Here is a 12,911-nt window from a genome sequence, read left to right as displayed (position 1 = left end):
GCGCCACCAGGGAAGCCCAATGACTGGGTTTTTAACATACTTTGAAATGCAACGTATTTTAGAAGAGTTCACATTTTAGAGGTGAATCCACAAATTCTTTTTATATGTGTAAAGGAATATTTACTGCCCCTAATAATTTGGGAATTCTTATCAATTTAAATAAAGTTGAAGCTGTCAATCACATTTTAACTCTGCTCTTACAAACCCAGAATAGATTTGTTAAGCAAATAATCTGACTGCCTTTTTCCAACACCACAGCCCTTCTAGAATAAATATTACCTACTAAACTTTCATCTTTGCACTGTTACTTTTGTAAGCAGCTCTTTTGCCCCTTTTTCTGTTTGTACATCCTGTTTTCCATAAACCTTAATCATAAAAATGAGATCACTAGGTAACATTTAACCTAACTCCTGACTTCTGCTCCACTGAATGTACACAATGCCTTGCCTAACCCGTTGATTCCTTTCCTGGATTAAAAGAAGTAAGAATGGAGAATTAAGTGGTTAAAGAATGACTAACTCTCTACCCCCAGCTTCCCCCTTAGCAAATGTGCAGCGGAACCATGCAATCAAGATAGCATCCAAAGGAAGATCAGGAGAAGGCAGCAGGTCTGCATGCAATGGAAAAATGATGAAGAATCTGACCTCCTACCTTAATGATTAACTGAAATTGTTTCCCCTTTCTCCCTTTAAAAATTGTCATGGCTGAGCAGAATCTTCAGAGTTGGTCTCAGAACATGAGTCCACCTTCGCCCCAGATTGCTGATTTTTCTGAATAAAGCACCTTTCCTTTCTACTGACACTTGCCTCTCAATTAATGGCTTTTGAGCTGCGAGTAGCCGAACCTGAGCTCAGTAACACTTTAAAAAGAAAAGCATCTATATCCTAGAAGCAAGTGTAATTTTTTGTTTCTCTTGATGTTGGAAAAACTCAGATTTTAACAGCATGCTTTCTATTAAGTCTCTCCTGTTAATGTGATGGGTGAATCTGAGTGTTCACAGTAAGAGGAAGAAGAATTGGATTGAAATATATGGAATTTCCATTGTAGTAAATAAAAAAAAAGAGGATTATTATTTTCGTGTGTGTGTGATTTTTATTTTTTTCTTATTTTAAACATTTTATCAAGAAGGCACATTCTCTTTTATACAGCAGGTTCTTATTAGTCATCAATTTTATACACATCAGTGTATACATGTCAATCCCAATTGCCCAATTCATCACACCACCACCCCACCACCCCTGCCGTGGCTTTCCCCCTTTGGTGTCCATAAGTTTGTTCTCTACATCTGTGTCTCAACTTCTGCCCTGTAAAACGGTTCATCTGTACCATGTTTCTAGGTTCCACATACATGCGTTAATATACGATATTTGTTTTTCTCTTTCTGACTTATTTCACTCTGTATGACAGTCTCTACACCCATCCACGTCTCAACAAATGACCCAATTTCATTCCTTTTTATGGCTGAGTAATATTCCATTGTATACATGTACCACATCTTCTTTATCCATTCATCTGTCGATGGGCATTTAGGTTGCTTCCTGGTGAGAGTGAACATCCTTGTCTCGTTCCTGATCTTAGAGGAAATGCTTTCAGTTTTTCTCATTGAGAATGATGTTTGCTGCGGGTTTGTCGTATATGACCTTTATTATGTTGAGGTAGGTTCTTTCTATGGTCACTTTCTGGAGAGTTTTTGTCATAAATGGTTGTTGAATTTTGTCAAAAGCTTTTTCTGCATCTATTGAGATGATCATATGGTTTTTATTCTTCAATTTGTTAATATGGTGTATCACATTGATTGTTTTGCATACATTGAAGAATCCTTGTATTGCTGGGACAAATCCCACTTGATCATGGTGTATGATCCTTTTTTTTTTTTTTTTTTTTTGCGGTACGCGGGCCTCTCACTGTTGTGGCCTCTCCCGTTGCGGAGCACAGGCTTGGGACGCACAGGCTCAGCGGCCATGGCTCACGGACCCAGCCCCTCTGCGGCATGTGGGATCTTCCTGGACCGGGGCACGAACCCGTGTCCCCTGCATCGGCAGGCAGACTTTCAACCACTGTGCTACCAGGGAAGCCCCTGATCCTTTTAATGTGTTGTTGGATTCTGCTTGCTTGTATTTTGTTGAAGATTTTTGCATCTATATTCATCAGTGATATTGGTCTGTAATTTTCTTCTTTTGTAGTATCTTTGTCTGGTTTTGGTATCAGGGTGATGGTGCCCTCATAGAATGAGATTGGGAGTGTTCCTTCCTCCACAATATTTTGGAAGAGTTTGAGAAGGATGGGTGTTAGCTCTTCTCTAAATGTTTGATAGAATTCACCTGTGAAGCCATCTGGTCTTGGACTTTTGTTTGTTGGAAGATTTTTAATCACAGTTTCAATTTCATTACTTGTGATTTGTCTCTTCATATTTCCTATTTCTTCCTGGTTCAGTCTTGGGAGGTTATACCTTTCTAAGAATTTGTCCATTTCTTCCAGGTTGTCTGTTTTATTGGTATAGAGTTGCTTGTAGTAGTCTCTTAGGATGCTTTGTATTTCTGTGGTGTCTGTTGTAACTTTCCTTTTTCATTTCTAATTTTATTGATTTGAGTCCTCTCCCTCTTTTTCGTGATGAGTCTGGCTAATCAGTTTTGTTTATCTTTTCAAAGAACCAGCTTTTAGTTTTATTGATCTTTGCTATTGTCTCTATTTCATTTATTTCTGCTCTGATCTTTTTGATTTCTTTCCTTCTGCTAACTTTGTGTTTTTTTTTTTGTTCTTCTTTCTCTAGTTCCTTTAGGTGTAAGGTTAGATTGTTTATTTGAGATTTTTCTTGTTTCTTGAGGTAGGCTTGTATAGCTATAAACTTCCCTCTTAGAACAGTTTTTGCTGCATCCCATAGGTTTTGGATTGTCGTGTTTTCATTGTCATTTGTCTGTAGGTATTTTTTGATTTCCTCTTTTATTTCTTCAGTGATCTCTTGGTTATTTAGTAACATATTGTTTACCCTCCATGTGTTTGTGTTTTTTATGTTCTTTTCCCTGTATTGATTTCTAATCTTATAGCGTTGTGGTCAGAAAAGATGCTTGATATGATTTCAATTTTCTTAAATTTACTGAGGCTTTATTTGTGACCCAAGATGTGATCTATCCTGGAGAGTGTTCATGCGCATTTGAGAAGAAAGTGTAATCTGCTCTTTTTGTATGGAATGTCCTATAAATATCAATTAAATCTATCTGGTCTATTGTGTCATTTAAACCTTGTGTTTCCTTATTTGTTTTCATTTTGGATGATCTGTCCATTGGTGTAAGTGAGGTATTAAAGTCCCTCACTATTATTGTGTTATTGTCAATTTCCTCTTTTATAGCTGTTAGCAGTTGCCTTATGTATTGAGGTGCTCCTATGTTGGGTGCATATATATTTATAATCGTTATATCTTCTTCTTGGATTGAACCCTTGATCATTATGTAGCGTCCTTCCTTGTCTCTTGTAACATTCTTTATTTTAAAGTCTATTTTATCTGATATGAGTATTGCTACTGCAGCTTTCTTTTGATTTCCATTTGCATGGAATACCTTTTTCCATCCCCTCACTTTCAATCTGTGTGTTTCCCTAGGTCTGAAGTGGGTCTCTTGTAGACAGCATATATATGGGTCTTGGTTTTTTTATCCACTCTTCAAACCTGTGTCTTTTGGTTGGAGCATTTAATTCATTCACATTTAAGGTGATTATCGATGTGTATGTTTCCATGACCATTTTCTTAATTGTTTTGGGTTTGTTTTTGTAGGTCTTTTTCTTCCCTTGTGTTTCCCACTTAGAGAAGTTCCTTTAGCATTTGGTGTAGAGCTGGTTTGGTGGTGCTGAATTCTCTTAGCTTTTGCTTGTCTGTAAAGCTTTTGATTTCTCCGTTGAATCTGAATGAGATCCTTGCCTGGTAGAGTAATCGTGGTTGCAGGTTCTTCCCTTTCATCACTTTAAGTATATCATGCCACTCCCTTCTGGCTTGTAGAGTTTCTGCTGAGAAATCAGCTGTCACCCTAATGGGAGTTCCCTTGTATATTATTTGTCATTTTTCCTTTGCTGCTTTCAATAATTTTTCTTTGTCTTTGAGTTTTGCCAATTTGATTACTATGTGTCTCGGCATGTTTCTCCTTGGTTTTATCCTGCCTGAGACTCTCTGCACTTCCTGGACTTGGGTGGCTATTTCCTTTCCCATGTTAGTGAAGTTTCCAACTATAATCTCTTCAAATATTTTCTCTGGTCCTTTCTCTCTCTCTTCTCCTTCTGGGACCCCTATAATATGAATGTTGTTGCGTTTAATGTTGTCCCAGAGGTCTCTTAGGATGTCTTCATTTCTTTTCCTTCTTTTTTCTTTATTCTGTTCGACAGCAGTGAATTCCACCATTCTGTCTTCCAGGTCACTTATCCATTCTTCTGCCTCAGTTATTCTGCTATTGATTCCTTCTAGTGTAGTTTTCATTTCAGTTATTGTATTGTTCATCTCTGTTTGTTTGTTCTTTAATTCTTCTAGGTCTTTGTTAAACATTTCTTGCATCCTCTCAATCTTTGCCTCCATTCCTTTTCCGAGGTCCTGGATCTCTTAACTGTCATTATTCTGAATTCTTTTTCTGGAATGTTGCCTATCTCCACTTCATTTAGTTGTTTTTCTGGGATTTTAATTTTTTCCTTCATCTGGTACATAACCCTCTTTCTTTTCATCTTGTCTATTTTTCTGTGAATCAAAGCCAGTGGATTATTGGCAATTTCTTATGGTTAATCCAATATAATGAACAGTTACCTTTTAAATAGTAGTCTGTTTTGGCTTGGAGAATAACCAAAGATGCTCTTTAGAAACAGTGCCAGTTTTTTTTTGTTTTATTTTGTGTATTTTTTAGAGCAAGAGTGAAGGTGGTCACTGTCTCCCTTACCAACTGGACACATTTTTTAAAACACAAGTTGAGAAATTTCAAGTTGCCCAAAAGTGATTTCCATAATCTTACTATCATTGAAAAGGAAATAAACCAAGCAAAAATATTGCATATCTATGTTGTACTTGTTGTGGACAGAGCAGAAAAACAGTTCAATCACAGTCTTACCCCAAGATGCTTACAGTTCTATTTAAAGTTTTTTTAAAGTATACTTATGAAAAGATGATGAAAATACAAGACCTTAAACAACTGTCAAATAAATAATAAAAAGAAGAAGCAGAGCCACAGTCCAGAAAGAGAAAGCAAGCCAAAAACAGCTGTGGGCTCTCCCACCGCTATTGTGCTGGGGAAGATGTAGCAGTCTATTCTCCGAACCACCCCTTTGCCTCCAGACTTCTCTGGGCCTGTAGTTGCCTGACCAGGGGCCCAGGGCCTCGGACTCTGCCAACTACCATTGGCTCCGTGTCAAACCAGCAGTTTGCAGGTGGGTGCGCCAAGGGGCCAGAGGAGGCACCGGAGTCCGCGGCTGGGGCCACTGAGGAGCCGCAGCTGCTGCATGGTGCTGGCTATGTAAGTGGTTCAATATGTGCATGGGATTCAGCTTCCTAGCCATGACTGCCCACCCCAGGGTCGCACTCAACCCCCCCATGGATGTCTTTGTGAACTAGAGTAAGCTGCACATGGAGGGCTTCCAGAGCCTGAAGGAGGGTGAGGCCGTGGAGTTCACCTCTAAGAAGTCTGCCACGAGCCTGGAATCTATCCAAGTCACTGGCCCTGGTGGGATGTTCTGTATTGGGAGTGAGAGACGACCCAAAGGGAAGAACATTTAGAAACGCAGATCAAAGGGAGATATGTGCTACAACTGTGGAGGTCTAGACCACCATGCCAGGGAATGCAAATGGCCACCCCAACCCAAGTGCCACTTCTGCCAGAGCATCAACCATATGGTAGCCTCGTGTCCACTGAAGGCCCAGCAAACTCCCAGCTCACAGGGAAAGCCAGCCTACTTTCGGGAGGAGGAAGAAGAGATCCATAGCCCTGCCATACTCCCAGAGGCCCAGAATTGAGCCACAGCAGGTGGGGGCTATCCTTTTGTGATCAGGAAGTTTTGAGGAACAGGCATCAATTGGTAGAGTGGAGAAAGTGGGGACAGGGTGGGTAGGGGGCAGCTGGCACTGCCATATATCTCAGGCTGGTTCATAACGTCACGCCGTCTTCCCTCTTGGTTTGGGAGAAGGGCTGAGGCAAAGGAACTCCAATCATGCTCTATCCAAATGCACGTGAGGGCTTTGGGGGTAACCCTCCCTGCATACTTTATCTGAGTCTCCACCCTCAGAATCTCCAGCTTTTGAAAGTGGCCTGGATAGGAAAGTTGTTTTACTCTTAAATAAGAGTATGGAATAATATTTCCCATGCCAGAGTGAAAAGATTAAGCATGAGACCAGATTGATATACCTAAACCCACAAGCCACCACCATCTATGGAGGAAATATCTCAGTAGTAAGGCAAGGTTTTCCACATCTTGTCTCCTCATAGCCCCCTCTTGGGATGGAGTGTTGAGAACTGTCCCAAGCAGCGGGTTGTGATGATAGGCAAAAGGGATGGTTGTGGTTACAGCTGTAGACCTGCTGCTTCTCAGTTCATTCCCATCCCATTCTGGGCCAATACAATTTTATTTATTTGCTCCCTTGGATGACTGTACATTGGGTCCCACTTTCTCCAGGATGCCAACTGCACTAGCTATGTGTAAATGATGTATCTTGTGCATTTTAACTTTTTTTCATAATATAAATATTCTGGTTTTCTATTTTTGTGTATTTTAATCTAAGGCCCTCATTCCTGCACTGTGTTCTCAGGTATGTGAGCGATCTCAGGGATAAGTCAGCAGAAGCTGCAGGTCTACACAGCAGGAATACTTTTTGTTGCTGTATCACCAGCGAGAACAACTCTTTGGAGTGTATAGCCTATTGAACTACCTCATTTTTGTCAATTAGATCTGGCTTTTCTGCCATAGTGTCCTCTTGGAACCCCTCCATCTTCAGTGTTTCACAGGAGACTAGGTTTTAACTGGGTTGCCCCATGACTTGGTCTCCTTCTACTGAAAGACTGGAAATTGGTCTGAATAGAAAAAGGTGGTACAGAGAGGTTAGGAAAGGCTGGTCCAGGTAAAAAGTGCAGAGAGGGGAAGCCAAGATTAGGCAGAGGTCATCGGTATGTGTGATAAAGGATTCCTGTTCCAGACCTCTAATTCCAGGGCACTGACTTGCTTTACATACCAGATCCATCCTTCACTGGATTGGGCTAGGCCTACCATGCACAATAGGGTATATTGTGTGCATTTTTGCAAAAAATGTAAGTTGGTAGGGACCGGTTTTAAGAACAATGCCTCTGTACCCATCTTGAGCTTCCCAGGGATGGACATATGAAGCAAGGACAAGATCCTTAACCTTTAATAATTCTGGGCTTTTCACCCTTGGCTTCCAGAGCGATGGCTTCTTTGTGGTTCCCAGAGCCAGTGTCCTGCCCTGCTGCAACAGAGATTAGTGTCATGGTAGCTAAAGGAGAAAAGAGGGCTTCATTTACATGCTGTGAGATCACTGCAAACCTACCTCACTGTGTTGTAAGGGGCAAATGCAAGAGAACACATTGGGTGATGTGTGTCTGATCCTGGGTTTTTGTCTCCCCCAGTTGCTGCCCCCCTCTAGTTATTGTATTTGTCTGGGCTTCATAGGACTTCACAAGTAGCTGATTTGGTGACTGCTAGGTGGCCTAGTTTGTGTAAATATAATGTGCTGGTCTTCTCCATGTTCTTTTGGGGTTTTATTGTTTAAAAACTTCTTGTTATATTGAGAAAAATAGCCAAAGTATCTTTGACAAAAGGTTCTGCACCAGCCAAAAAGACCTGAAACATAAGCTTGGGGGCCCCTCTTCTTGAAGTGGGTGGTCTTGAGCCACACTTTCTTTTGTGTTCCCCTTCCTCTATTTCCTATTTCGAACAAGACCTTCTGTCCTAAAAACTGGATTCCTACCCCCTCTTCTTTCCCCCTTCATACCGCCCCTAAAAAATAGCCCATATACCTATATGTTTAATTTGTGGGGTGTCTGCGATTAAATGACTTGTGCAGAAATCCTGAAGAAGCTAAGAACTCTCCATCCCTTGTTCCCAATCTCCTGAGTCATGACCATTCCTTGATGTGATTCATGCCAGACAGACTGCTGTCTTTGGATGGATTTAATCTCTAATCCTAGGGTAGTAAGGAGCAATGAGGGGGATGTCCATGTAGAAAGTGGGGTTGGGAGACCACGAAAGGAAGGATGAATGTATATCCAAGTCCCTCAGGAACTTTCATGCAGGTGCAAGAAACTTATGTCAAAGTGGCCACAAGATTGTTTAATAGGAGACGGACGAATGTAACTCCATGTTTACTAATAGAAACCAAAGCTTTGTGTGAAATCTTGAATTTATGGGGAGGGAGGGAGGGAGGGTAGAAAAGCATGTACCTGTCTGTTCTTTTCCTCATCCCTTCCCCTCATTACTGAACTGCAGGAGACTGAGCCCCCTTGGGCTTTGGCAACCCCATCTGGGCAGCGTTTATTTGACGGTTGATTTTGCTGTACCAGGTACTTCCTTTCCCATTTGCTATCACTTTGTAACACACATACTGACCCTTTTCCCTTCCCCTTCTTTTCCTTGGGAAAATACAATGAATAAAGACTTATTGGTACTGAAAAAAGAAAGAAAGAAAGAAAGAAAGCGAGCAGAAGGGAAAGAGCACACATCCAAATGCAGAGATAACGCACAAAATCTCTCCAAAAAGGAAGGCCAAATATTGGCCATGTACACTCCAGCAATCACTGTAGCTTCCTTCCAGTGGTCTGGGCAGCTGGAGCGAGTAATGGTGAAATGCAGGTAACTTCCTCAATCAGAGCCAACCACCAGCTGGAGAATCAATCACCCAGAAGATCCATCAGTAGAGGAGGTATGGATCTATCCTGTTGTGTAGCTGAGTCAGGGTGGCCAGATCAACACCTTCTGCCAGAGCCTCTGGGGGTGACATTGACCAGTGGCAACTAACACTGGGCAAGTACCACCTTCATTTCGGGCTGGATGCTAAGAACTTGCCCTCACAATGACTCACTGTTATATATTGTTACTGGTGGGTGAAGGGGGAGAACTTATATTCAAAGATTCAGTACTTTTTCCAAAAATTAACAGCTAGTCAGTTTTTGGATTTAGGATTTATGCCAGAGATATCTGACATCAAAAGGCAGGAGATATTTATATGCACAAACACACGCACACAAGCTATTCATATTATTCTACTCTAACCTTCAGGTTATCCAAGTTAATAAAAAATTTATTACCAGTAATATTGTTACTGACCCAGGTTCTTGGACCCTTCAATCAATAGAAATTGATAATGGGCCAGATGAGAAATTCAGGCAAGGCTTTATTGGTACTCAATGAAGCATGAGAAAACAAGTAACAGTTTCCTTTGCTCACTCCCTGCGAAGGGTGGGGAACTGGTCCCTTAAATGGGGTGAGGAATGGGGCAGATCCATGGATTGGGCTGGAGGGATGGCTTAGGTGGTCTGCTCACCCCCTTGGTGGTACCCTGTGCAGGGATCATGCACAGTACCCTGATTTTCTCCTGATAACTCAGAAGTGGCAATTGGGTTTCTGGTCTTTTTGTATCTTATTGTTCATAATTTTTCCCAAGTGCACATTCATGCAATTATTTTTAGTCCCTCATAGTTTCTTTGTATTCTGTTGTGCAAGGAGACGTTTGTCCAGGTACAAGCACTGTAGCAAAAGGTCCCAGGTCCCAGGTCCTAGGTCCCAGCCTGTCTTAATATTACACCTCCCACCTCATTTAAAGACATTGGAATTTAGTAACTTTTTATTCAGAATGTATATTGTCCCTGTAAGTTCCTATTTCTTTACGGAGAAATTGTTTTCTAGATTTCATTCATTTCAGCATATTCTAATATTATCCTTATCATGGAGTCAATCCATGATGATCTCCAAAAGAACTTCACTAAATCTATTAGTTGGATGATTTGGGGCAAGTTATTTTAAGCTTCTGGATATTTTTGAGGTTCTGGCCTTGCATATCCCCAAGGCTACATTTCAGATCTAAAAGTTTCTTAAGTCTAAATTATTAAAAATCCATCAAATATGCAATAAAAGAGAGAAATGTGAGATATTAACTACTAATTTCTTCAAAAATTACTTCAGTTTATAGTGCCAAACAGAAGATATGAATCCTGACACACTGCTCTGTAAAATAAAGCAAAATATTCAAGCCTTCTTGCTGTACTTGTTTTTACCAAAAACAAAATGAAAAAAGTCGCTTAATCACCTACTAGAAAATTCTTTTCCATGACTGTTGCCCCTATTTTAGGAACCTAAGGCATTACTTAGTGTAGTACTAACAAGCCCCAAATTACCATGACTCAGTGCAATAAAACAATTTCTAGACATAACAATGCAATGTATGTGTTGGTGGTTGGCAAGTGACTGCCACACAGTGAAAGCCAGGGGCCACTCTCATGCCATCTTGTGGCTCTGGCCCCTCCTGCAAGGCCTGGGAAACCTCTCCATTCAGGTGTGGATGAGCCATGGGGAAGAGAAGCGTGGGCTGCAGCCCCAGAGAGGGGCTATGGCCATTTCCATTGAGTTTGTGTCCTCACTTCCTCCCTAACCCTGGATGTATTAGCATTGTTTTAAATTGTATTGCCACGGTTACAAGCAAGACTGAGCTATTCCCCAATTTATTGACTAATCAGAACTCCTCCTCTCTCAATCCCCTTTCCCTGTGGTTTTTTCCCAGGGAGCTAAGCTGCTAAAGTTTTTTCCCTTGTATATAGTAAGGATAGTCACATTTTCCTATCAAACATTTTCTTCCAGTCTGTGGCTCATCGGTAGACATTATGTATGGTCCTTTTCATCCCACAAATATTTTCAATTATTAAGAATTTTTTTTTTTTTTTAATCACACAGACATTTGAAATTCTTAGAGATTAAGAATCTCCACCCTTCCCTGACTTTTGCTTAGGGTGACGCTGGCCCTTTATCCTCCCTATGATCTGCCTATTACTTTCATAGCAGCATTTCTTCGTGTTCACTGAGAGGAAATTTCAGAACATACAGGTTATACAAAAATTAAAAAATAGAATTGCTTGGTCATAAGCAGGTTCAGGAAATCGTGACAACTTGCCTCCCTGATCAAGTTTTATGAGTTTCCAAGAGCTTCCTTTTTCCCACATACTTGCCAGCTTTTGACATTTCACACTTGCTTTTTGGCCTAATGCTAGCCTGGAGCCAGTGAGGTTTGAAATTTTTTTCAGATGCATTTTAGCCTTGGGGTTCCTCTCCAAGTGGCCTTTTCACTAGTTCTCACTTTTATATTGCAGTGTTTGTCTTCCTATAAATCATATGTTTCCTTCTATATGGGACACCAATCTCTTAGGTGGGGTGTACATGTTTATCTCCCAGTCAGTAGTTTTGTTGTTTTACTTTTATTCCCCCAAGGTATGAGTTGTTAAAGTAGTCCAATGTATGGATTCTTCCTTTATGGTTTGGGGTGTTTTGTTTTAGTTTTATTGATGTAAGGCCATCCCTAAACAAGATCTTAAAAACGGTAGTCTCTAAAGGTCTTTTGCCCCAAAACGTTCCCCAGGAGCTATTCTGAGCTTCATGCATTGCCTTCTAAGTGCAAAATTCCACTTAAAAACCCTATGACCTTAAACATCATGATTGTAAAAATCTGATCTAATAAAAGTTACCGTCAGCGTCAAACCTGGGAAACTGAGACCTGGGAGCCAGGCTCACAACCTGCTTTGTGCGTTACTCAAACCATTCTTTTCTCAAATCTCACTGCGGAGCCTTCTAACACAGCTTTTTAGAAATTTAGGTCATAGGCTCCCCGGGCTGGGTGTGCAGGGTCGGGGGAGGCTCCCCGGGCGGGGTGGGTGGGGGTCGAGAGCGGCCTCCCGGGGACTGAGTGTGCAGGATCGGCTCCCCGAGGCGGGGTGTGAGGGGTCTCGGCAGGCCGTAGACCCCCGCGCCGGGTTCCAGGCTCAGCGCGCAGAAAAGCGGCACAGCCCAAACCAGACCACTAGTCCCGAGCGCCAAAGATCTGCGCAAGCGCAGAAGGCCGCTTTGACGCGAAGGCGGGACAGAGCAACGAAAGCGGAAGCAGACGGGAATGATTCAACTGACTTGCACTTTGAAGCTGAGTTATCGGTTCCCACATGGTCTAGCGGTAAGGATTCCTGGTTTTCACCCAGGCGGCCCGGGTTCGACTCCCGGTGTGGGAAACAAGGAAGCTTTTAGAATCCAGGTTAAGAAATTCACCATTAAGTGAATTTAGACACGTCTTAGTAAAAAGACTAAATATAATTGTTGAAAGCTGGAATTCATTAGGGGGGGTTGTGAGCTTAAAGACCCACGCTGCCACCCTGTAATTCATAAAGCCACTGCGTCCAGCTTGTGTAAACAGTATTGTTATTTTTGCCCTTGATATAATTCATTTAAAATATCACAATAAATTATAATATTTATTAGTAAAACTCTATTAGACAAAGGAATTCTCTTTTATTTTCTTCCCAGTTATGATGACATTATATAGCTTATAAATGACATTATAATATTGTGTAAGTTTAAGGTGTACAACATGATGACTTGATACACATATATTGTGAAATGATTACCACCATAGGGTTAGTTAACACTTCCATCACCTCACTTAATTACATAATTAGCATTTCTTTTACACAGGGAATTCTAATGGGCTGGCCAATTCACTGCTTTCTGCCTCCCACTGTTTCTGGCAGGAGGATAGAGAGCTAGTGAGAAAGAGGTGAGAAAGAGCCTGGAAGAGCCGCCCCAGGAGCAGTTGATGTTTGAGGACACGGGGGAGGGAAGCAAGAATCTTCCTGAAGCAGGAATCACTAGGCTGGAGACAAAGAAATTAAGAGGTCTCCAAATAGAAATACAGC

The 12,911-nt window shown here is 41.4% G+C and overlaps 1 non-coding gene and 1 pseudogene across 1 annotated transcript; both read left to right on the top strand.

Annotated features, from left to right (window-relative positions):
- The first annotated feature begins 1,635 nt into the window (after positions 1 to 1,635).
- LOC137207016 (protein lin-28 homolog A pseudogene) lies at positions 1,636 to 5,974 on the top strand (annotated as a pseudogene).
- A 6,184-nt stretch (positions 5,975 to 12,158) lies between these two features.
- Positions 12,159 to 12,230, top strand: TRNAE-UUC (transfer RNA glutamic acid (anticodon UUC)). Its single transcript has one exon. It is a non-coding gene; the product is annotated as a tRNA-Glu (tRNA).
- The last annotated feature ends 681 nt before the right edge of the window (positions 12,231 to 12,911 follow it).

Source organism: Pseudorca crassidens, chromosome 1 (genome assembly GCF_039906515.1).
Source record: "Pseudorca crassidens isolate mPseCra1 chromosome 1, mPseCra1.hap1, whole genome shotgun sequence".
In the NCBI taxonomy this organism is placed as follows: Eukaryota; Metazoa; Chordata; class Mammalia; order Artiodactyla; family Delphinidae; genus Pseudorca; species Pseudorca crassidens.
This window is presented reverse-complemented; position numbering and strand designations above follow the sequence as displayed.